The 21,101-nt window shown below is 36.9% G+C and overlaps 1 protein-coding gene across 1 annotated transcript in view; it reads right to left on the reverse strand.

Moving 5' to 3' along the window:
* LOC145690449 (NFX1-type zinc finger-containing protein 1-like) overlaps window positions 1-11,681 on the reverse strand; it is a gene marked incomplete in the record, with an annotated part of 145,273 nt that extends 133,592 nt beyond the window's left edge. The window contains 1 exon segment of the mRNA XM_081765349.1: window positions 11,483-11,681.
* Between the last annotated feature and the right edge of the window lie 9,420 nt (window positions 11,682-21,101).

Genomic DNA, 21,101 nt, shown 5'->3' on the forward strand with positions numbered 1-21,101 from the left:
CAGCTGAAATATCACACAAGACCTTAAGATAGTGTATGAATAAGCTTGTGTTTGACTCATATTATCATACAAGAAGGAATGCTTTAAGATACACTAGAAAAATGGGGCACATACTGGTGTTGGGGCACGGAAAACCTTGTTCACATGGCTCATGACACAAGACGGTTACGTGTGCACCTCTCGAGCTGCTCACAAACAGGCAAGGCAACAACACTGATTGTTCTTTAATATGTCATATGATCACTTCGAATAGCCAACTGGGCCTCGCACTTGCGTGGCATGGATTCAATCAGATTATCGATAAGTTCTTGGGGGATGTTGTGCCACTCATCCAGAAGAGCGACTTCCAGCTCTGGAATGGTTGTTGGATTTACTGGCCTAGCAGCAATTCGTCTGCCAAGCATTATCCAGACATGCTCAATTGGAACGAGATCCGGAGAGCATGCGGGCCACTTCATCCGAGCGATACCCTCAGCATCCAGCATCTCATCCACTAACCGAGCTATGTGAGGACGAGTATTGTCATCCATAACAAGGAACGAATTACCAATGGCACCAGCATAAGGAAGAACAAGAGTTTTCGTGATCTCATCCCTATATCTGAGAGTCGTCAAAGAGCCATTTCGGATGATGTGGAGGTCAGTACGCCCACCAATGCTGATTCTTGCCTACACTATCAGTACACCACCATGATACTGGGTTGTTTCTCGCACAAACATGGGATTGTGTCGTGTTCCACACTCTCTCCAGATAAAACACGTCGATTATCAGGCTCTACACTGAATCGAGACTCGTCAGAGAACAAAACATTGCCCCATTCATTGCGTCCCCACCCACGATGTTCCTCCGCCTACGCTCTTTGATAAACACGGTATCATGCAGTTAATGGGACACACACCATAGGCCTACTTGCGTAGAGACCACCTTCTCGAAGGCGATTGCGGACCGTTTGAGTAGATACTGTGCGTCCTATTGTTGTTCGGAAGACTCGCGGCAACAGAGTTGTATTCTGACGTCGGTTTCGACGGGCTGTTAACAAGAGATAACGATCGTCTCTGGCTTTGGTTGCTAGTAGACGGCCCTGTCCTTGTCTTCTTCGAACACTTCCAGTTGTTTGAAATCGATTCCACAATCGGGAAATCACACTCTGTGCCACTCCTATGGCATGGGCCACCTCCTGCCATGACTGACCAGCTTCCAACCTCATTGAGGGCCGCGGTGGCTCAGTGGTAGAGCGTTCACCTCTGGTGCTTGGGGTCCCGGGTTCGATCCCAGCCCCTGCCAAGTGAACTTTGTGGTGTACAAACACAGTGTGCGTGGGTTTTCTCGGAGTTCTCCCGTTTCCTCCCACTTTCTTCATTCCACCCTTTCACTCATCTCTCATCATCACCGTCTCATTTAGCCTAACCGGCATAACCGTGAGACGCAAAACAAAGAATTTTTCCCGGCCCGCATACAATTATAGGTTAATTTGCAAATCATCGCAAATGGAAGTGTCACCATCGATATTAGTGACCGCGAAAACTATGGATTTGACACTAATATCGGTCTTTTACATGTCTCGGTATCCGACCCCTCCCCCCCCCCCGGTGACCACCGGCCCGAATAGGGTGAATTTGTAAGTTAATGTGATCAGAGTTTCACCATTGATTTCAGCGACCGCGAAAACTATGAATTCGACAGTAATATCGGCCATTTTCTACCACTTTTACATGTCCCTGTAAGCGCACCCTGAGACTCCCTGGTTCGAATTTTGAAAAAAAAAAGATTCGTCTTGATCTGGGGCCTGGGCCAGAGTACCCCTGACTAAAATTTGGTAACTCTCGGTCCACTCGTCTGGTCCCCAGGCTGCATACAGACAGACAAACACAAACTATTTATTTTATTTATATTAGACTAGATAGATTCTTGCAAATTATGCCAGATTTTCATATTATCTTTCCGAACTAATTTTAAAGACCCGCTCCTACTTATCTTTATATATATATACAGTATATCTATATTTAGTCTATATCTATGTATATCTATATATGTATATAACAAACGCAGGAATTACACCCTAAATAACGCTCCTGGAGGACCCCTTTCTCAAAAAAATCGCTGGGGAAACACTTGTAGAAACTTCAGTTTTCGTGCCAGCCGATTACCGAGACTTGGTGGGAAAAAAACTCCTTTAGCGATCGAATTAAAAAAAAAATAGTTCTCCTCAGGTTAGTATTCACTGAGAATATTGTTATAACATTTAAATTTTATGGGTAAATCAGTAGACTTTGAATACATCCACATCGTATCCACTGAGTTGCGAAATTGTGTACCTCCAGATATGGGCGGTCGAAGAAAATTTTCTAGGGGGCATCTTCAATGTTTGCTATATTAGTCTTGCATTTAATATGCATGGTTTGTTATATTACGTATACGTGAGCCAGGTAGGTTCATTCTTATCAAACACGGAGATTATGACGGAGTAGATCTACTGTACAAAATATAATAAAAACATCTCTTTCGGATTTCTATCATCCCGCAGTCCAACCCCGAGACGGAAACATAAGAGATAGGCTTTTTGTTTTTAAACAAGATAACGTGCCTAGCGAATGCTTTACATTGTGAAGATTATATTAGTGAAAATTAAACGAATATAATTTTACAACTTAATATACATATCACTAAATGTTGAGCTCCCCGTTGCTATGTGGTTAGCGTATGCGCCTTTCTCGAACGAGGTTTAATTCATGGTAGGAGCTCATGTGTTTCAAATCCGACGTTAAACTGTACGTTCACGTCTAGTAGAGCTTTGCTCCTGAAAACGACGCTAAACTATAATCTAATTTAATATTACTAAATATTAAAAAATAATGACTTACCAAGGTGACGTTAATTTGGCAGTCATCAAATCCATTTTATACTTTCACTTGATCCAGTGGATATTAATATAACAATTACAAGACACGCGCATATAAATACTCAGAAACAAGCACATACACAAATATGAACACTTCAAATCTATTTACATGTGGTAGACTGCGCTGCATCAAGCACTGTTATCATCGTCATCATCATCTCATGTATCTGCATTATTTGATTCATCCACAGATTTGTTATTTGTACGCATCATTCATTTTTGCATTTTCGGGAGGGTTCAGGGTTCTTTCTTCATTTAAAGAGTCGGTTCTCTGTATTGGAAAGAGAATCAGGGGAGGAAGGGGGAATTTATACTTTAAGAATGGATAACATTTTAAGAAATATATACAAAACATGCCGCTTCCGACGCAGCACTGAAGCATTTCTTTTAGCGGTCATACCCCCTTCCCTCTCAAGTTGTAAAGTGAGAAGGGACTGAAACATCCCAGACACTCAGGGTTCAGTTGACAATAATAAAACTATGGGTAAGTAAACATCTTGTACAGTCACGTTTTGCTTATTTTTGAACATTTCTGTGAATTCAACAATACAACAGCGGAAATACTAACTGGTTTTATTACTCCAACCATCGCTTCAACTAAGGGATAATTCCCAACGGTCAGTGAGCCATCTAAATTTTCGTTCTTTTTCTGTTCTCCAGAGGAAAGAATGAGATTTTGCCAAGATGCTAAAGTCAAGATGTTATATGCTAAATCGGAGTGAATTATGCTAGATCTAGCACCAAGATGCTAGATATGGCTTCACTGGCGGGCTTCGATATCTACAGAACTTTCTGCCAAAGCATAAAAAAAAGAACAATAGCACAATAGTTTCGATAACATATAGGTCCTTCGGTAGGCTACACATCTGGTAAGAAGCTCATCCCAAAGAGTAGTTTGGACAAAAGACTCGTAGACGGCTTGTATAGATAATTGAATTCAAATATTCAAGTATCCATTTACTGAATGCCCATATCGTGTATGTATGCATTTGCATGCACTATTTAATAAGTAAATAAAGTACACACACAATTAATTATGTCAGTGATAAACGGTGTTTATTGAAAAAAACCCTTACCAAACAACAAAGATTAATCTTAGACTGGGGAAATGGTTATCCTTCGTTTTCATTATCATTTGGCCATGAAACAAACGCCTGACAGATATACAACCCCTATATACAACTATGTGATGTTGGAATATATAACTCGTAGGGTATGATGCTTTACTTTTTCAGAAATTTCAGTACTTCTAGTGAAATGAAATCTTTAGTTTTACGTCCCACGGTTATGGCGATTAGGCTAAAGAAGACGGTGATGATGAGAAATGAATGAAATGGTGGAATGAAGAAAGTGGAGGAAACGGGAGAACCCAGAGAAAACCCACGAGCATGGTATTTGTCCACCACAAAGTCCACACGGCGCGATCTGGGATCGAACCAGGGACCCCATGCACCGGAAGTGAACGCCCTACCACTGAGTCACCGCGCCCCCACAGTACTTCTTGTGTACCCCTATAAATGTAATAAAGAACTAATGGCCATGTTTTTTTTATATAAAAATATTCAATTAGAACTGGACAATTTACATAAAATTTGGAATCAACAAATGAAAACGGCACGTTTCTAGCACTTGTGGGTTTAAGATCTCATTGTTGAAAGGATAGGAGACAAACATATAAACTTTTCTGTGAGGAGAAACATATACGCGTAAATCTAGTATTTTAATATATAGATAATAATTGGAATAGTTTTATTTTCGAGTGCTATTTTTTAATATTCGCAATATTGAAATTTTTGAACTTAAATTTTTCGCGTGTTTGAAAAAAAAAAAGAGATATCATTACTAGTAAAATTAACCTAATACAAACATATTTATTTTTTTCAATTTTTCCGGAAAATCGAAAAAAGCGTTTAAAAAAAAAAGTTCAAAATTTCCGGAAATTTGACAACACTAGTTCAGGCACACTTGTACTTTGCCCAGCATTAAACTCTGATCTTAGTTCCGACGCAGTTCGCCGCCTATTCTGTTTTACCAGTCTGCCCAGCCTACGACGTTCGACATCTGTAATGAGGTGGGGGCACCCAACCCCTCGACATTTGGACGTCTTTTCCCCTTGGTTTCGCCACTTGCTGAAGACAATCACCATAGCACTCCTCGAACACCTGACAAGTCCTGCAGTTTCCGCAATTCTCGTGCCGAGTGTTTCTGATCGAGCACTTTCTTCAAAATAATATTAAAAATTATAGAAAAATTTTCGAGACATTCGAATCGAGTCGAGATTTTTACCAGCTGTCTCGACTCGACTCGAGTCTCGACTCGAAAATTCGAGTCGAGAAATACGTTTGTCTCGACTCGTCTCGAATTTTACAGTGTGTGTCTCGACTCGAATCTCGACTCGAATTCGAGTCGAGTCGAGTCGAGATTCGAGACATGTCTCGACTCGTGCGCATCCCTAACAATCACAAAAACTACAGATCGCTGCCCAGAAGAGTGAAATATGATGGTCATCAATTATTATGGTGACCGAGTGAAATTTACACAAAAAGATTTAACTTTCATTTCAAGATCTTGCATTTTTTCTTTTTTTTTCTTTCTTCGTGCGATCTACTATATATCTTTCGCAATAACCGCATTGAATGAAAAATATGGGTGACACCCGCACCGATTTCTGTATAACTTGGGACGAGGCATGTTCAAGTATGCATGTTTTGTTTTTAGATATAAAATAACGACAGATTAATTAGAATTTTAATACAAATACGGAGCTTAAGCAAACTCTGGAGGGGGGAGGGGGAGTAGAGTCTCATCCCCACCCCTTCCGGGTCGGCGCTTGTGATGGATGACCACACGCTTCCCTAAAATTCTCAAGTTTATATTGGATAAAATGCCACTTTAACTACGTATTTTTTTACAAAATAGGCCCTAAGTTTTTCTGAGTCCGTCTATGTACCACATAGATACTTCGTATTATAAAGGGCAGTTTCCACTATTGTTGATTATTTCTTGTCCCGTTAAATTGCTCTTATATTTATACAAACTTAAGATTTGTACAATTGTAGGGATAACAGAGAATGTTTGATTAGATATGTTACTTGTATTCTGATATTACATGATACTTCATTTAAAATATAATTTCCCCATATTTTGCTTATTTCCATTTACCTCGTACTAAGTCACCAAAATATACCAATGAGTCTTTGGAAACCTATTATTACATTCGAAACATAAATCTATATTTTTTTAAAAAAAATCAGAAGATATGAACTTTTGAGAGCCAATAATTGACATATCCTGAGGTTCCATAGTAATTTTTAAAAGAAAATCCACGCCATACATTTTACAACCTTTTCATCTAGCTGGTTACGGGATTTCAATTCGATACTGATGACTTTCCGTATCTCCAACATGACGCAATGTATATGAACATCCAGTGGCGTATTTACGATTTTATTTCGGGAGGGGCTTTGCTAACTTTCGGGGCGGGGGGCTTTGCCTGAAAATGTGAAAATTCTGCAAGATATTTAATATACTTTACTATAGTAAATAAGATTTCGGGGGGGCTTAAGCCCGGAATCCCCCCTAAATACGCCACTGTGAACATCTATAGTTGAAAGTACTGGAAATTATTTCGTAGACAGGACAGCAAGTCAAAAGATGGCCGATACAATTTTCAGAGATCTACAACTTTAGTTCATCTTACATTCTAAGTTCAAAATACATAAATGCAATTATGCAATATGACTTTTCGTAAATAGCTACGTATAAACAAAGGCACTTCAAATACATTAAACAATTACCACAGTTAAATATGATTTTAACAGCTTGTGAATTTTTTTCCGTGAAAACACTTGTTCCGAAAATAACAAATGGCTAAATCCATCTCTCCTTCAAAGTCATTACGGACATAAATCTCTACACTTACACAGTTGTCACGTTATTATTATAATCGTCACCAGGTTTTAGAAGTATTTTTTGTGGACGCTCTGTATATTATGCAAAGGCAGTAATTGTAATCCTTTTTTGGAGATATCCTTCAACGTCTTACCCAGGTAAGTCTAGATCTCCGGAAAATATTCATTGACAGGACAACGGAGGACAGATCACGCAGTTATATGAAAGGTGGACGCCCGAACAACGACTGGACCAGGCGATTACATTATTATTATTATTATTATTATAACTCTCGCCTTCCTCCCAGGAAAAAAAAATAGTCCAGGAATACTAATATTTTAGTTACCCGTTCCGCCTCACACTTTATTTGCTTACAATTATTATTATTTTACTTGCGACCAGCATCGCAACTTATTTTTTTTTTTTCTGATGGAGCAAGCATTAATATTTGGGCTCTCCCGTAAGGTTCCTGCCTGTTCTGCCTAATTCCTGTTCTGCCTAAAGACCCTCCAGCACTTTGTAACGCATTTTTGATTTAATCTTATCTTTAGGCATAACAGGAATTCCTGTTCAGCCTAGCTCCTGTTCTGCCTAATTCACACAAAAAGGGATATTTAGATTTGAGGGAAATTTATTAATACCTATTTCCCCTTGATTTTCAAATATCATTCAAGAACTCTTTAATAAAACTTCAAGGCACGAGTGAGGGTTAGTTAGTTAGATGAACACGCGAGTGGAACGAATTGTTCCATGTGACCAAATACCCCTAAAAATCATTTTTAGTATAACAAATGTAGGGAAAGTGTCCGGTATAATGTAAAAAGCAAAACACCACAATTACGTTGAGTAAAATGATTACACAATTTATTAGAGATAAATACTTCCAAATATCTAGAAAGGAAACTTTAGAAGAACAAAGTTTGCTCTAGAATAACAAATTAAAATATTAGAAAGGAAATACAGTTTTAACTTCTTAAAGTCACATATATATATTTTTTTCAATTTGAGAGTGAACAAAACTTCGAAACACACACTAAACCCACACACAACCTTCATTGTTGTAAATGTAAACTGTAAGCTACAGTTTCTACATAGGAAATCAAATCCAATTGACCCGACTCTAATCTACTTTGCAAGGACTTGATTTTCTGCTGAATACGTTTATATTTTAGTTTCTGTTCTTTTGATTTCTTCCCAACTTCTAGAAACATCATTGATCTTTCAATTTCATTCTGGTCTTGCTGTAAAAGCTGGACAAGGGTAAACATATTCGGATGTTCCTTTGTCAGCCTTTTATTAAACTTCGAATGCCAGCCCTCCACTATATTGGTTACCCTTTTTTCTCCGTTGTCATAATGGTTCCATAGTTCACTAGAAAACCTTTAAGAGAGCATTAGTATTGAAAAACACTAACCAAACAAATTATAACGTTTACGAATAGATAATTGTCTGAAGTATCTCTTGAAGTTTCAACGAAAAGCGCATCAAGTTTCCTGCCAAAATGTATGAAATTCAGCGTGCAGTAAACAGACTGAAAGTTCTAACACAGGATACAAAATCGCAACAGTAAAAGTAGGAGGAGACAGAAGTACCAAAAAAAATATCTTCACACTGAAACGTATCGACATAGGGAGCTCAGATATTTGAATATCCATAATTATTAAACTTACACAGCTAACCATTACTTCAGCCATTAATAACATATGAAATGTACCAAACAAATTATAACGTAACAATATGAAATGTACCTAAATTATATATGAATTACTGTAATTAATTTGCGAGCTTTTGACAATGGTGTCAGTGTCACTCTATTCAGTGACAATCAGAGCCATTTTCGAAAACTATATGTTGAAGGAAACACTGGAATTGATTAACATAAGCAAATATTTTTGTCTCACTTTTTTAATTCGAATTTTGGACCAATATACTAAACCCAAATCGTTAATGAGCAAAAATTACTGCAATATTAAATTACATATGTTTTATATGATTGTAAGAAAAACTAAACCTAACTATACAGTACTTACGGTGTGAACTTGGCGTCTGCATCGTCCAACCACGTTTCAACCAAATAATCGTGAAAATCGTCTCGATTCGGCACTTCTGGTGCATCTTCTTGTATATGTAAGTATATATCACCAATTTTATCAATGGGTACAAGTGGTAAAGCACCAGCTCGTCGTATCCACCTTCTAACTTGCATATCTTGACGGTACAATGAAGATAAACCCAGTGACTGCACTTTTCTCCAGATGCACTGTGTTAGGTTTAGTTTTTCTTACAATTATATAAAACATATGTAATTTAATATTGTAATATTTTTTCCTTATTACCGATTTGGGTTAAGTATATTGGACCAAAATTGCAATAAAAAAAGAGAGACAAAAATATTTGCTTATGTTAATCAATTCCAGTGTTTCCTTCAACTATAGTTTTCGAAAATGGCTCTGATTGTCACTGAATGGAGTGACACTGACACCATTGTCAAAAGCTCGCAAATTAATTACAGTAATTCATATGTAATTTAGGTACATTTCATATGTTATTAATGGCTGAAGTAATGGTTAGCTGTGTAAGTTTAATAATTATGGATATTCAAATATCTGAGCTCCCTATGTCGATACGTTTCAGTGTGAAGATATATATATATATATATATATATATATATATATATATATATATATATATATATATATATATATATATATATATATATATATTGGTACTTCTGTCTCCTCCTACTTTCACTGTTGCGATTTTGTACCCTGTGTTAGAACTTTCAGTCTGTTTACTGCACGCTGAATTTCATACATTTTGGCAGGAAACTTGATGCGCTTTTCGTTGAAACTTCAAGAGATATTTCAGACAATTATCTATTCGTAAACGTTATAATTTGTTTGGTTAGTGTTTTTCAATACTAATGCTCTCTTAAAGGTTTTCTAGTGAACTATGGAACCATTATGACAACGGAGAAAAAAGGGTAACCAATATAGTGGAGGCTGGCATTCGAAGTTTAATAAAAGGCTGACAAAGGAACATCCGAATATGTTTACCCTTGTTCAGCTTTTACAGCAAGACCAGAACGAAAATGAAAGAATCAATGATGCTTCTAGAAGTTGGGAAGAAATCAAAAGAACAGAAACTAAAATATAAGCGTATTCAGCAGAAAATCAAGTCCTTGCAAAGTAGATTAGAGTCGGGTCAATTGGATTTGATTTCCTATGTAGAAGCTGTAGCTTACAGTTTACATTTATAACAATGAAGGTTGTGTGTGGGTTTAGTGTGTGTTTCGAAGTTTTGTTCTCTCTCAAATTGAAAAAAAAAATATATATATATGTGTGACTTTAAGAAGTTAAAACTGTATTTCCTTTCTGATATTTTAATTTGTTATTCTAGAGCAAACTTTGTTCTTCTAAAGTTTCCTTTCTAGATATTTGGAAGTATTTATCTCTAATAAATTGTGTAATCATTTTACTCAACGTAATTGTGGTGTTTTGCTTTTTACATTATACCGGACACTTTCCCTACATTTGTTATACTAAAAATGATTTTTAGGGGTATTTGGTCACATGGAAAAATTCGTTCCACTCGCGTGTTCATCTAACTAACTAACCCTCACTCGTGCCTTGAAGTTTTATTAAAGAGTTCTTGAATGATATTTGAAAATCAAGGGGAAATAGGTATTAATAAATTTCCCTCGAATCCAAATATCCCTTTTTGTGTGAATTAGGCAGAACAGGAGCTAGGCAGAACAGGAATTCCTGTTATGCCTAAAGATAAGATTAAATCAAAAATGCGTTACAAAGTGCTGGAGGGTCATTAGGCAGAATAGGTATTAGGCAGAACAGGAAGACACCCTCCCGTAAAATTCGAAAAAAAGCCCCTTCTTTATTCTTTCTCTTACTTTTTGTGGGTTCCCCGCACGCCCCTGGGCTCGTTCCATACATGATAATTTAATTAAGGGGACAATATTGACAAATCTCAAAATCATACGAATAAGTATTATTTCTAGGGCCCCTAATAGTACACATTTTTTTACTGAAATGGCCCCACGACTCATTTTTGTTTTATTTACCTTTTGTGTGCTGTTTTGTTTATGTAATGTAGTGAACCTGTTTGATGCTACATTTATAATTTCATGTTCGTATCGTATATGAAATACGAAAATTTTGTCTTAAAGTAGGCCCCCTCGAACGGCGGGGAGCTTCCCTGGGGGAAGTTGCCTTCCTGCTCCTCACAAATTACGGTCTTGCTTGCGACGAAATAAATTCTGCTAATTTCTTAACTGCTTTTTTTTTTTTTTTTTTTTTTTAAATCATGGTTACAAAGGCGGGGAAGAAAGAGCTAAAAATTCAGCATTTCATCCTTTTAGATGAATCTTCACTTAAAAAATATATTTAATTTTAGATATATGAATTTAGTAAAAGAGAAGATGATTATACTTCCCTTTTCCCCCCAGGATCAAGATGTTCCCGTCAATTGCCGTCCTGCTTTCAGTACCCGACGCCCAATGACCTTCATTACATTTGATAAGATCTCGGTCAGAATTGCGTGCTGCATCGGATGATTATTTTTAAATCATATTGTCAGGGGCACAAATTACCAACAGAAAACCTTTTGAATCACAAACAGTTTGGTTAGTTTTATGAATACGTAATATAGACCCATTGCGTTTTACTTCATTCTTACCTACAAAATTGCTTCTACAGAATAACATCTTGTTCCAGACATTGTGTAATGACTTCCTTCCTTTAAACCGTCAAGCTTGCTTACTAAAAGCAATGTACACTGACACAAAATAGTATTAAGATATGATTTTTTTCTAAATAAAAATCACTTTCCAGAAACACTACACTCAGCAAGTCAATCGACTCTCCCATAACTCCTTGTTCGCTGTTTCTCGCCTTCCTTCAGGGTTGCCAATTACTGAGTGCTCAACAACCATACCCGAACTACGAAATAGATTGCATTTTATAGCTTGTAGGACCACACTCTACGTACTTAATCCCAATATCGAAGACAAAATGGATTAATTAAACCCAGCCATAGAAAGAAAATATACATGCTACATAATGGCATTATGTTTTAGCTTTCTGATAATAGAAAAAAGTGTATGGTGGAACGAAAGAATCAATGTTAATCCCACGAACATAGTTTCTCAAGTCAAATTCGGGTAAATTGGGATCAAACCGGGATACTTCACACAAGGGGTGTCCACAGGCGGGTTTTAGCGCTCAGGTTGCGCGCATAAGAGTATTTAGGGAGAAACACACTGTTTCATTGGGAATAGTACTATGAAACTAGATAAGGAAATGGTAAATTTGGGGAGATACAGGTATATTTGGGTGAAGAATGATAAATTTGGGGGTTTTGGGAGAAAATGGTACTTTTTGGGAACAAAAATGGTCAATTTGGGGCACTGGGAATAGTAAATTTACGGAGTTGCACCCAAATTCTTCGGGGTGATGGGCATCCCTGCTTCACATGAAGAGTCAGTCACTTTATTATTAACCCCTCTTCCATACTTCCAAACAAAATTTTACTGAGCTTTTGAGCAGTAAGCTTCTTATTTTAACCTACAACTTAATTACAAACTATAGATTAAAATGTATGAACGAAGCATTCATCAATACTAAACCAATAGCCTGAGATCTGTAGATAACTCAAAAGAGATTACATGGCTCTATTTTTTTAACGTCTCACGTGCTATGCACCTCACCACAATACTCACTTGGCGAGAGCTGGGATCGATCTAGGAACCCTAAGCACCAGATATGAGAGCTGACCTGTCACTATCTATCACTGACCCACCACTAGGCGTCTATATGTGGGGTGAGAAAGTGCTCATCCCGTTTCTTTAGCTAACTAGCTAACTATTTACCTTGTTACCTCCTGTGTTAGTTCCGATTGTCTCTATTACAGGGTATGAAAACAATACAGAAAAGTCTTAATTCAATTACATTGTAAGTTTGTTTGTTGAGGTTTAACGTTCCTTTTCAGCGTTAAACGCGGGACTACACTTTAAGATAGAATCCCAACCAGAGTAATGTGTTCAATGTTCTCGCATCGAGAATCGAACCCGGGACCATGCGCATCAAAGGCGCGCACTAGCAATTTTTGTTGCTACATTTCATTCATTACAGTGTTTCTTTTATCTATCCTTGAATATTTGTATTCCGTAACACGAATCTTATTTAACTTCCTCCATGTTGACTCTGGAATTATTATTTAAATGAACTGAAATTTTTGAGTTTTACGTCCCACGATTATGCCGGTTAGGCTAAAGGAGACGTTGATGATGAGAGATGAATGAAATGGTGGAATGGGAGCAGGGTTTGAACCCGAGACCCCAAGCACCAGAGATGAACGCTCTACCACTGAGCCACCGCGGCCCTATTTATTATTTAAATAATTAATAATTTTTCTGATCAAAGTATGTAGCCCTACTTCTTTATTAAAAATTAAACTATTTCGTAACAGTTTCCATAACGTAACGTTATTTTCCTCAGACGTTAATATGTATGTAGTGAATAGAGATATCATAATATTCATTCTCTCTCTCTCTCTATTATGATATCTCTATTCATAACATACATATTAACGTCTGAGGAAAATAACGTTACGTTATGGAAACTGTTACGAAATAGTTTAATTTTTAATAGAGACATCATAATGTAGTTAATAGACATCATAATATGTAGTTAATAGACATCATAATATTCATTCTCTCTCTCTCTCTATTATGATGTCTATTAACTACATACATACGTATTAACGTCTGAGGAAGATAACGTTACGTTATGGAAACTTACGAAATATTTAAATTTTTAATAAAGAAGTAGGGCTACATACTTTGGTCAGAAAAATATTAATTATTTAAACGAGTCTTATTGTACTTAATTCATGTCATATAACTTTTTTTTTTTTTTTTTTGGTTTGTCATAATTCCATATTAAAGTACTTATTTACGTATTGAGTTCAAGTTTTTAAAATAGTTACCTGTGTGCCATAGTAGTATTGTATTTGATTCCAATTCAAGAGTGAAAGACGACTTTTGCCATTTGCCTATTTCATAGAACCCACATAGGCCTACATGGTCGTAATGATTGTTCCTATTTCTTTTGAAACAAGCCATGAAATCCCAAGGGCTGGGCATGAAGGTAAAGGCTGTCTTCTGACTATCTGACTTCGGCACTCGGAGACGCCATTCAGGCACTGACGACATGACAGGTACCTATCTCAAAGATAGTGGGTCAACATCGGAGCCTCATTTGAACGACGTTAAAATGACAAAAAATTTCCGTCTGCTCGGGGTTCGAACCTGTGCCGCCCAATTCGTATATACATAATAAAAATCACTGCCTTTCTTGGAATCAGTCATATGAACACTAATTTAGATGACAATGGCAATGTTAACATCTGACCAGTGGCGGATTTAGACATCTTGCGGTCCTAGGCAATTTACGACCGGAGGACCTTAGCCCGCCACTACATCGCTCCTATCTAATCTAATATAAATAAAATAAAGAGTTTGTTTGTATGTCTGTCTGTCTATGTTTCTTTGTGCGGCCTGGGGACCAGACGAGTTGACCGAGAGTTACCAAATTTGGGTCACGGGTACCTTGGTCAAGGCCCCAGACCAAGACGAAGAGTTTGTTTCGAATTTCGAACCAGGGGGGTTTCAGAGGGAGAGTTGACCGGGACAGGCCTCGGGACCAGACAAGTTGACCGAGAGTTACCAAATTTTGGTCACGGATACCTTGGTCCAGGCTCCAGACCAAGGTGAAGCGTTTCTGTCAAAATTCGTACCAGGGGGGTCTCAGGGGGGGACAAGTAAAAGTAGTGGAAAATGACCGATATTAGTGTCGAATTCATAGTTTTCGCGGTCGCTGAGATCAATGGTGAAACTCTGATCGCATTAATTTTCAAATTCACCCTGTTTCGCTGTGGGCCGGGGTCGCTGGATGAAGGGGGGGATACCGAGACATGTAAAAGTAATCCAAAATTACCGATATTAGTGTCAAATCCATAGTTTTCGGGGTCGCTGAGATAAATTGTGACACTTCCATTAGCAGTGACTTGCAAATTTAGCTACCATTGTATGCGACCCGGGGGTCAGCGGGCGGGGGGATACCGAGACATATAAAAATAGCCCAAAATAACCGATATTAGTGTCAAATACATAGTTTTCGCGGTCGCTGAAATGAATAGTGATACTCCCAGAAGCGTTGACTTCCAAATGCGAAGAATGGGTATATTCAGTTAGTATAGTTGCCTACTGGGAAATCTGACGTTGCATTTGACGGACACTTCTCCCCATGCGTTTCATAATAATGCTATGTAGCTATTTGGGATTATAACGAGATAGCTGGCGCTACTTTCTCATTGGTTGTACTGAAAGAATTTAAGAAAAATGCTAATTTCTTTTTAATTTCCCCCAACACTGCGAACTTCGCATACGATCTACTGCTTGAACCGTCCGTATGTGTGGAGGATGAAAGTATCGTGTATGCACGTGCATCTGTGTGCAGTTAGCAACTTTGCATCTAGTCTTTTATTATCTTGCTTAGTGCTTCCTTCCAACAAGTCATACTTTATTTTCCATCCTGAATTACGTTCATACCATTTTCTACGTTTTTTTTATAGGAAGAAAATATAGGCCTGTATTAAGAAAGTACGAATAGTCTACTTTGCAATTTAAGAAAAAAAAAACGCCTTTAATTGTAATAATCGTGAAATAGACAATCCTATCCAGAGTAACATTCGGGAATTCCCCGCTGACAAATTGTTCTGATGATTGCACAACCTGCAATTAAGCATAAATGCACCATTTCTTTGGTAGCTGTGCAAAACAATGTTAGATCACTACACTACAGAGTGCTTAGTACGAATAACGATACGTTCAGAAGCAAAGTTCGAGACAGGCGATTTCTAGTGTTGCAATATAATTGTTTTAATATTCGGATTGCAAAAATGACAAGTCGCAGTTACGAGAGCGCAGCGACATACACGCCCACACACACTTGCACACACACATACACATACAAACAAGAGAGAGAGAGAGAGAGAGAGAGAATCAATGTTGCAAGAACATAAAAGATAATTGAGTGTGTGTATATAATGAAATGAAATGAAATGAAAATGTCTTTATTGAAGCGGGCGAGGTTCAGCCATGGCTGCTCTACCACCTAACCCTTATAGAAAATACTAAGGAAAATTCGAGCAATGCAATGGTGTCAGGATTAAATATCAGATACAGGGGAAGGAATTAGTATTTCAGAGCAAGACTTTTTTTTTTTACCCCAATTCATGGCCATTCATTCACAGGGTGGAACAAAGGAAGAGGTGGGAAGCGTCTACCCCCTGAATTTTCGAAGGTTGTTCAATTCTTTGAAATGCATATTAAAAATATATTATTATACTTCCTTACTATAGAACTTAACGTACTTAATACTATAGTAGTACAGTATATTTACTATAGCAGTATATTACTGTCTATAAATTTACTACGGTATATATTTACTATAGCACTCAAAACACAGTAAAAGTGATCAAATGATTTTATTGGTTATTGATATCCTTATTTCTCTCCTAACTGGTTATTGATATCCTTATTTCTACATACGTTAATGGTATGTGGCCAACGGCGCCGTCTTTCCAAAATTTATGTGGGTGCATATCAATGACAGGTCGTATGCTTTCAGAGGTCTCTCGATATATATAAAAAAATAAAAAATAATATATATATATATATATATATATATATATATATATATATATATATATATATATATATATATATATATATATATATATTGATTGATTTCCTTTTAGTTAAAATCATTTATGAACATTATCATAAAGGGCTGTGCTCAGTTCTATTCACAAATATATATATATATATATATATATATATATATATATATATATATATATATATATATATATATATTATTTTTTATTTTTTTTAAAGGCAAGAAAGGGAGTAGTGTGTTCCATATCAATGTTTTAATTGCTTGTTATTTTTTGATAATGGCAAGTAAGAAATATTTATTTTATTTATTTTGTTTCTAACCCGATTCGTTTTGTTGAAACGAATACCTGTCAGTTGGCTCCAATAACCTTTATATTTTTATTACAAGTTTTGCTATGGTAGAGTCATATACAGTGGTCGAAGTGAGACGGTATGTGGTGGTATGTCATACCGTCTCTGTTTTTTCAATGTTTAAAACATACCGTCACTGGAAAGTAGATGCTAAATATCCTTAATAAATTATTTATACACACAATAATTGACGAATAGCTTTGCATGTAAAAAGATTTTATTTCTTATGTAGAAATCATTTCTAAGTTGACAACACCGACACTTTTGTTATCTTTTTCCTATTTTATGTTTTTAGAATAAGGTGTCTTCAAAGAAGTTCACCTAGTTTATATTTTGATGTGCCATATTGAATTGTTTCTTTGTTATCTATGTATGTGTGTCTTCTTGCCTTAATGCATATAAATGCCGTGTTTTGAGCATGGGCGGCATAGGGGTTGTCTGCTGATGGGGCGGACATTCCGCGGGTTTGGAACACCCCACAGTCGAATGGGGGACCAGGAGTTTTCCCGCAGGAAATTGTTAATATCCTCATTCGGTTTTTGAGCATGTTCGTATAATTCTCAATAATAAAACATAAGGGGATATTTTGTTCAGAAAGTTGTTGGCAGGGGATGAAAGTCTCTCCATACCCCCCCTTACTACAGAGAAGCTTTCCAATGGTTTTCAGTCATTATGTAAATCGAAATGCAATATTTTAGGTAACATACCGTCATTGGATTTCAACATTTAGATAGCCGGTATGTCGAGTCAAAATCGTAATAAAACATACCGCACCGCCTCTGCTTTTTTTCTCACTTCGAACAGGGCTCAGTGGTAGAGCGCTTACCTCTGTTACGCGGGGTCCTTGGTTCGATTCCCAGCCAACCAAATTTGTGGTAGACAACATTGTACCCTTGTTTTTTTGGGAGTACTCCTTTCCTCCCACTTTCTCATTCCACCAATTCTTCCATTGTCGTTCTCGTGCTTTAATCATCTGTTTCCCTTAGCCTAAAGGGCATAACGTGGGATCTTAAACTGCCATATTTAATTTCATTATCTCTGTTTGACGTTGTAACATGGAATTAGACTCAATGTTACTGGTAATCAAAATAACGATACGATCACGTGGATCATACATGTAAATACACATTTATAAGCAATAGATCGTTTAAGCAAAATAAGATATTCATTTTCTTTCCATTTCATCAAAAAGAAAGAATGAAACAGGAAAGCAAACAGTGAATTAGCCACAATGTGGCACAACTTGAAGTCACACCTGAAAAGCAAAATTTGGAAGTTTGTTTGTCATAAGCAGTGGCGTATTTAGGAATTTGTCTCGGGTAGGGCTATGCACAACGTGTGAATGAACTCTTATATTTTTCCTATTGGGTGCTGACAAATTTTAATGAAGTTATGTATATAGCAAATTTATTTCAGGGGGGGGGGGTTGAGCCCGATAGCCACCCCCCTTAATAAGCCACTGGTCAAAAGTGTTTCTTGTAATTATACTGTATCTCCCTTGTGCCGCAAATAGTGTCGCATCCTACATGAACATACCGACCATAGTGAACACATTTATTGGATCACTTTTGAAGGCATAAGTAAATTAACTAATACAATGAGGGTGTGAGCGCAACAGTGGTCTAACCCACATTTTTAAGAATGGAGAAAAATCAAGTTAAAGTTAAACACATGTGATTTTTGTACAATATATATACGTACAATGTATGACACATTCAACCACTTGTCATTGATTTTGGGATATTGTACAAAAAGCACATGTGTTTGACTTTAACTTGATTTTTCTCCATTTTTAAAAAATGTGGATTAGACAACTGTTGCACTCACCCCATCAATTGGAAAATATGTTCATGGAGGATACGAAACTATTTTAGCGTGTATGTATCAGCATTCTTTGCACGGGAATTGTTTTTCTGCAACACTGGCAACACTACTCGAGAATTGAGATCAAGGCCAAGTTCACTTCACTTTCAGTATCAGCTGACGGAAAGGAAATGCGTTTGCTCATAGCTACTGGGATACAGTTAACAGGAATTAAATTTGCATTTTGTTTTGTTTGTTTAACATTATTTTTCTTAATAATCAATGGTCGAGTTAGGCCAGTATGGCATACCGGTAGTAAATAAATATCCGAAATTTTATTAAAAATAAATAAATAAATAAACTACTATGTGAAAGTGTGTACGGTACCTATACAGTCTCAGATTGGCCGGAGCCGGTGGACCGGAATCAACGGCGCCGTTTCCAAAATTTATGTGGGTGCATATCAATAGCGGGACGTGTTATATGTTTTCAGATGTGTCTCGATATTTTTAAATTGATTTACTTTTAGTTAAAATATTGTATGAACAAAGTCATAAAGGGCTGTGCTCGATTCTATTCACAATATAGTTCCGTTTTTTTTTTTTTTTTTTTTTTTTGTGGGGACTGCCTTTGACTAGGCCAGAGATAGGCAAGGAAGGGGGGAGTGTGTTGTTTGCTTGCCTTTGCACAAACAGTTTTGGAACAAACCATTTTGTTTTAGAGGTTAGAATTTTTAACTTCCATTTCTCAATGTTTTAATTGCTTATTATTTTTGTTAACGGCAAGTGAGAAATACTTATTTTGTTTCTATTTAACTAAAAATCTTGTGGGTGCTGGCTGGTGCCCGGAGCACCCACGTAGTCGGCACGCATGACCGGAATCCCGGCCAAGGCCCCACCGTCAACTTCGTTTTGAAAAGTCTAAATACCAATTTTTCTCTTGTTTAAACTGTGAGAGATTCCATGATATGAACATCTCGTTATAATAATTGCCATCCCCATTCTTCCCTAGAATTACCGTTAAATCCTTCCTAAGCGCTATCTTATGTCACAAATTCTATGTACTGTTTAGTTTCAAGTTTTTACTTTAAGCAGTTTTCTACACTTTAATTACACATATATTCCTAGTTAAGGTTATGCACTTCGATTCAATTATTGTAGCTATTCTTTGAAAGCACACTTGGTCCTATGCAATAATATGACATTTACAGAGGTGGCTTTAATGGGTAGGACCAGGCCGTCTAAAAGGTAATACATATATGCATTTTTTTATTGCAAAAGAACCATGGGCTTATATTAACAGTAGGTAAATAACATCAATTATGTATGCAAAATAATCTAAGCTTTGGTCCTCCGAAGCAAAGCAAAACGCAGACGGTGAAGGCTACTTGATTTTTGCGGCATTATGGTTAATTCAGAGGCTCCCATAATTGTTATTCAAAATATAAGTGATCAGAACAAATTCTACACTCTTTCGTTAAAATGACTATGTGTAGAGTTAATTTTGGTATCAACAATATTGGATATTTCTAGGTCGTGCCTGGAACTGGCAATTGTTGGATATTAATTATCAAATTCTATGGTATCATCCTTACGTGTGTATTTTGTAACTTCAAAACAGTGGCGGATCTAGAAGGTAAAAACTGGGGGGGAGGGAGGCCAGAATCCAGGTATGTCATGAGATTACTTCTAAACAATGCTGCCGCTCAAAATGCTATGTGTGAATATTATACCTCTTACCTCCTCTCCCTGTGCGATTTGTATGTTTTCCGTTTTTGCAAGTTAATATTTTGGTCACCTTAACTATATGTAAAAGAATCAATCAGTATTTCCTCCAGTCATTATTTAAGAGCACTGTGTGCAGTATGAGAGAGGGCGAGTGTACCTACCCAAAATTAGAATCCTAAAGTCGCCCTTGAACACTTGGTTTTGGAATTCTTGAAACAGGAAAAGGACAATGGGAGATGTTTGATACATCTACCAAGACACATATCGTTGTACGCAGAAACAAGTAAAATGGTTAAATTTAATCTAATGTTGTAAATAAACTTGCAAGAATTAAGTCCCTAGTTTGAATCAATTTAACTAAAACGATCAGTTTTAGAATGGGCAAGAAAAAACAGAAGATAGCCACTGCCCACTCTAGCCCCTCCTTCGCTATGGCACATAATATACAGGATGTTTCAAAACACCACCGACAACGTTTGGGAGGTGATTCATGACACCAAGATAAGAAAACAAGTATAGGCCAACCTGGGTGCACAAATGCTTTCTTTCGGAGTTACAGGTTGCCGAAAACATGAAAAAATAAACTTTAAAGGCTCTAAAACTATGAGACCTACCGTAGTCGGGTCAAGGCTTCTCTTAAGAACTAATATGTACACTATCCAAAAACACATGT

Source organism: Thermobia domestica, chromosome 1 (genome assembly GCF_964235325.1).
Source record: "Thermobia domestica chromosome 1, izTheDome1.hap1.1, whole genome shotgun sequence".
NCBI classification, from domain to species: Eukaryota; Metazoa; Arthropoda; class Insecta; order Zygentoma; family Lepismatidae; genus Thermobia; species Thermobia domestica.